This window comes from Convolutriloba macropyga, chromosome 3 (genome assembly GCF_964194025.1).
Source record: "Convolutriloba macropyga chromosome 3, txConMacr16.3, whole genome shotgun sequence".
Classification (NCBI taxonomy): Eukaryota; Metazoa; Xenacoelomorpha; order Acoela; family Convolutidae; genus Convolutriloba; species Convolutriloba macropyga.
Genome location: NC_134470.1, coordinates 64,554,270 through 64,560,269, shown reverse-complemented (window position 1 = coordinate 64,560,269; position 6,000 = coordinate 64,554,270). Strand labels below are relative to the sequence as shown.

Genomic DNA, 6,000 nt, shown 5'->3' with positions numbered 1-6,000 from the left:
TGGTTATGAAAGGATTAATGGTGGACCCATGAAAAGACCTTAGCTGGACTTTCCTCGTTATGGAAAGACTTTTTAGCCCGACCCATGAAAAGATATTAGCTCGAATTTAACTAGGAAGCTCGACCGTGTAATTATAGTCAATATTGCCCCCCCCCCCCACTAGACTTTTAAAGTCTTTTCATAAGTCGAGGCCTAGGCCTGGGTAAGGAAATCATAGTTGAAATTAGAATTGATCAGTAATGAGATTGAATTGGCGTTAGCTCCGGTATTGGACAGAACGGATAAAATATAATTGCCTTTGCGGAGATTACAGGCTTGAAATGTCGACTAAGGCCCCAAAACTCACTTTCTAGTGACCAAAGACTGTCAGCGAGAAACTGGCTGTCACACACTGTCTCCATATTACACTTGAGAGAACTACACTTGCAGTAATCACACCCAATCTGCACCTCATGTTCTTTGTAATGCCATGATCCGACAATAACTATCCGTCAAGGAACAGCCATGGTTCCCTTTTGTCTTCTCTCAAGATTATTTGTGCTTCAAATTTCAAGGAACTCCTCAAAAAATCTGTTGTAAAGTTTTTTTTGCAAGTTTGAACTATTATAGTACAGTCAGTTGATTCAGTCAATTTTGGACAAACGAAATATTAGAGAATTGGAGTGGACAAACGAACGTATTTTTGGACAAACGAACGTAGAGAATTGTGAGTGGTACCATTAAAAATACCGTCCACCGTATGACATATAATTGATAAGATTTTTTTTGAGTTTCGTTTTTCCATGCATTTATTGAGGTTTGAAGTTTTGTGAATAGTAGGCCAATTCGAGTTGATTTTATACACATTTTCCGTATTTTTTCTACCACATTTTTGTCAATTTTGCAACAAATTGTTAAAACTTTCAGGAACACTGTTATTGGTTTTACCTTTAAAGATAAAGGATAGTTGCTGAAAGATTTCATCTGTTAGAAGGTTGAGAGAGAGAGAGAGAGAGCAAACTAATCAAAATTGTGCATTTGATAAGCTTGAAATACTTGGTGAGAGAAATGAAGCCTTGAGGAACAAGAAAGCTTGAGAACGGATTATAAGAGATGCCCAAGTTCGAGAGCTTAAGACCAGTTGATGTAAATGGGTAGCACAATGAAATTGCAAGTAAGAGATGCTGGTTCAAATCCAGTACTGGTCCATTTTCACAGTTATTGAAGCTGCATAGACCCCTTAACATCATCTCAGTTTTTTTGGTAAACATTTTGCAATTTTTTTGAGTTTCACAATGGCACCAAATTTGCGTTCTTGGCCCCTTTTGTTTTTGTTTGCCAAAAGTAGCGACCTGAAAACTGCGGACACAAAAATTATTTGCGTAACCAGTGCTAAATTTACTTCAGTTACCTTGAGAATTCTTGAATTAAAATACTGCCCTTTTTCGCTATTTCAACTGAATATGTAGCCAAAAAGCATTAGCTTCTTTGATATAATGAAACATTTCATTGGCTAAATTATCTATTGCATACAAAATTGGAGCAATTGGGTTTTTTGACGTGCAGATATCGCACATCTATCTTTTTCTCTTCGTAGGCTCTTACAATCAAAAAATCTGATTATATTGGGGTGCAATCTTTTTTTCGTAGTTTTTGCTCTTTTTATGTTTTTTAAATTGCGAGATGGATTTCAACTCAAAACACAACTCAAACACATGTAATTGACTTCTTTAAATTAAACAAAAACTCTAAACCTTGTTTACAGTTGATATATAACGGCAGAGTTTTTGAACACATTTTATCTTACTTTTATCAACTTTCAACTAAATCTCAATAACAACAATTCAACCCTCTTTTTCATGTGATTAATAATTTAATTTCTCATGAGTATTTTTTTAACAAAAGATTTCTTGGCTTTGTTACATTCAGTCTTCAAAAACGTTGTTATTTTTACATGTTTGACTATTTTTGAAGCTTTTTTATGTCTACTTGACGAATTAGCAAAATAAGTACTGCTTCAATTGGCGCCAAAATGAGTGCGCAATGGAAACTATTAAAAGTATCTGGTGGGTTTTTTTTAATAGTTTTGATGGCTGCGATGCCGTTGTTTTGCAGAATTCATTAGAATTTTTGGTATTATACCAATTTTTATCATCATTTTCGTAGTTGGTCAACATGTTCTGGATAAAATAAATATCAATACCGTCCATTAGATATACAAATGAACCAATTTAGTTCTTTCAGTTTATAGCCAATAGTTTTTATGATTTTGAAGTTAAATATCCAAAAAAAGATTTTTGAACCTACCCCATTTTTTACTTGATTTTGTCATCATGTAAATAAGTGTCATTATTGACAGCTCATTGTTGTTTGCTGAATTCTACAAAAGTGAATTGTCACCTTTTGAGTTCTTCCCATGTTTGTTGTTTTTGTAGCTTTAAGACAACGCGTCACTAATAACAAGCGCAATTAGCACATTATGGAGTTTCAAAATGATCTGTTTTTGATTTTAGTTGAAAATTATAAATTTAGTTTTCATCTTAAATTATTTTTTCAAGAAAAATTTAATGAGTTTGTGCACTTTTTAGTTTTGTATCTTACTTTTGTCAATATGTAGCTAGTATTTGTAAAAACAGCCCGTTTTGCTTTTATTTACCGGTTTGTTGGCTTAGCACTACAATTTCAATTCTAAAAAATGTGATTTCTCAAAGGTTGTTTTGGTTTCGTTGCCGCAATATCACATTAACGGGAAGGTCCCGTTGGCGTTTAAAGATTGCTCAATAGAGTAAATCTAACTTTCTCAGTGAATTTTTTACTGTTTTTACAGCTGCAATGCCGTTTTTCTGAAAACTTTGAATCTTAAAAATTTTTTTTCATCTTTTGTGTTCGTTCTTTTCGTAGTCGTAAGACATATTCCGGATGATGACAGGTCTCAATTGTTTTTTCTAGAGACAAAAACAAACAGGTTTCCTTTTTCCCTCGTTTATAACTCGGTAGGAATAAAGAAACTTTTTTAAAGATTTCAATTGATACCTGAAGTTTTTAATCAATTACAAAAAATAATCTTCGAATATCGAAACTTGTTTTTGAATTTTTTCCTTTTAGTTATCTGTTAAAATGTCAAGGAGTCTCATTAAAGATAAGTCCCATAACTTTCATGTTGCAGCACAGATTATTTTGTTTTTAGGTGGTTTTATCTGATGCCATTTTGATTTTGTTATTGTGTTTTCTTTTTAGACATTGAGCTATGAGTGTAATTAATGTTTGTTTTTATTTGACATTTGTGTTTGTGTTAACTCGTATTATCTTTAATGCCAGGCTTCATCGGCCATATAATATTTGTTTTGTTGTTTGCTGAAGAGTATATGATTTTTCGAAAGTTTCAAATCTCATCCACAGATGTTCACCAAAATGATCATTGTCTGCTTCCTTGTCATCGTAGATGTGAAATTGTAAAATTGTGCGCAATAAAAATGGTAGAACTTTTCGTGATATTCATAACTCTACTCAAATCCTTCAAAGCAAGACGGCTTAAAGCGTTTTCTATTTTTGACGTTTTTTGGCCATTTTTGACGTTTTTCGATCTTTTTCGGACGACTTCCCAGCTTTTTTTGACGGTTTTTCGATCATTTTTGGACTATTTCCCGGCTATTTTTTACGTTATTTTGGCCATTTTTGACGTTTTTTCGGCTATGTTGACGTTTTTTTGCCATTTTTGACATTTTTTGATCATTTTTGACGTTTTTTTGGCTATTAAAACGTGAATTAAGACTTGTCAAGTCTTGGCCAAGACTTGGATTAAGACATGGCAAGTCTCGGCCAAAATTCGGATTAAGACTTGCCAAGTCTTGGCCAAGACTTGGATTAAGACATGGCAAGTCTCGGCCAAGATTCGGATTAAGACTTGCCAAGTCTTGGCCAAGACTTGGATTAAGACTTGCCAAGTCTTGGCCAAGACTTTGATTAAGAGTTGCCAAGTCTTCGCCATGTCTGACAAGTCTTAAATGTATTATGATCATAGCTCTGAATCAGTACTGATAACTAGACTTGAAATTAGACTTGCCCCGTACTGATATTGACTTGCCGTTCGGTACAAGCAGACGCTGTTAGTTCAAGATCATCTATTGTCTTTTGGGGATGCTCATTGAAATGCGACATAACAAACAAAAATTGAGAGAGCCGAATTTAAGGCGCAATCACAAAAATTAAAATGTCCAGGAAATCCTATTTGACGAATTTTTTTTAGTTTCTATAAAACAATCTGAGGAAAAAATTGTAACATTGACAAAATGTATTCTTTCCTCAAAACTACTCAGAGTCTTCCGAATTTCATTAATCTGATTTGATCAGACACTGGTGTGTTCTGTACAATCGGATAATGATTTCAGTTTTAAGCAAGCTGAAATCTAAGACGCTATGAATATCACACCAGAGACGGCACCGTAAATTTTTACGTAAATTTTGTTTATAGTTACATAATTTTTGAAAATAATGCATCCAAAATTTTGACAATTTTTATGTAATAAACAATTATAATTGCGCTTTGAATAATCATTATTCTGTTGCTCAACTTGCAACTTGTGATCTAAGAGAGAGAGAGAGAGGAAAACTACGTAAATAAAACCCCTCCAAGCTCTGACTAAAAAATTCCAGTCAAAAGGTTAAACATAACTGAAGTTCGTAGTTCGTATATTCTCCCAAGCGTTGCACTGGGATGGTAATACTGCCTACATTTGTGGGTGTTTTTGTCCATGATGTTTGGTACCGGTTCTGCGGAGTAATGCTTCAGAACGCTAGAACGCTGAATAGTCAGGACCACATGATGAACGGGGCAAAATTGTCGTTCTAGATCATTGTGGCTCTTTTTAACCGGGAATTAAAAATGACGCACGTAAAATGATGTGTTGCCTGATAATGACTATTTATCTTTATTATCACATTATGTTTGATCTCTGTCCGGATCAGTAATAAATATTGTTGGATAACCCATGTTGAGGTCCCAGCTGGAATCAAGTATGTCCGGATCGAAGATGCCTAGTGAGCGCGCGGGGGGGGGGGGGGGGAGAGGGGGGCTCGTGCGTTCACAATTAAATGGAAACATGGAAAAATGACGAAAGTCTAGACGTGAACGCATATAAGTCTGTACATGAACGCACTGAAATTTTTCAGCCTTGTTAAAAAATTTAAAACTTATCATATGACTTATAGGGCTCTTACTCTAGGGTATTTATTGCAGTTTGTCTGCTTGACTTTGAAATCTGGACATGAACGTACAAAATTTTGAACATGGATGCATTAAAGTCTGATGATTTCAAAAAAGTCTGGACATGATTGCGCGAAAGTTCGATCAACGTACAAAAATCTGGAAATGAACGCACAAAAGTTTGAACATGAACGAAAGAAAGTCTGGACATGAGCGCACGAAAATCTGGTGAACGCACAAAAGTCTCGACAAAAAGTTTTTTCTCTGGGACGATCTAGACATAGACGTTTTCCGTCTGAGACGGCCTGGACAAACCGTTTTACACCTGGCACCTCAACCAGGGAAAAATTTGATGACGGTTAAATGCATGTTAGTTCAACCTTATTTTCTTTGTTTGTTTCCCTATTTGATCAATGATTTCTCAGTCAATTTTCAGAAAAAGTTCAGGAGTTTAATTGTCTTTATAAAATGTGTCTTGAATGAACCTTGATAAAAAATCGGATTATTGAGTTTTGAAACAAACAGTATGTTATATTGCCTTGGTATCTCTTCGTCAAAAAAGGTTCATCTGGTTTTAAAATCCTTGTTGAATTCAGAATTTGACGAGAAAATAAAATGTTAGGATTGAACTACCTATGCGGAAATTCTGGCGAAAAAAACTGAAAAAGTTTTATATTTATCTGTCCTTACATGTGATCTTTCTTTCACAATTTTTCAATTGAGTTTCTAAACTACATGATGATTTGGCTAAAATTAGACACTTACGCATTTTTGTTTGCGACTGTGATAGGCAAACGTCGGACCCGCTGCTTTAACGC

The 6,000-nt window shown here is 34.7% G+C and overlaps 1 protein-coding gene across 1 annotated transcript in view; it reads right to left on the bottom strand.

Annotated features, from left to right (window-relative positions):
* LOC142336358 (nuclear migration protein nudC-like) overlaps nt 1-6,000 on the bottom strand; it is a 472,960-nt gene that overhangs the window by 188,886 nt on the left and 278,074 nt on the right. The gene's annotated exons all lie outside the window — the stretch shown is intronic.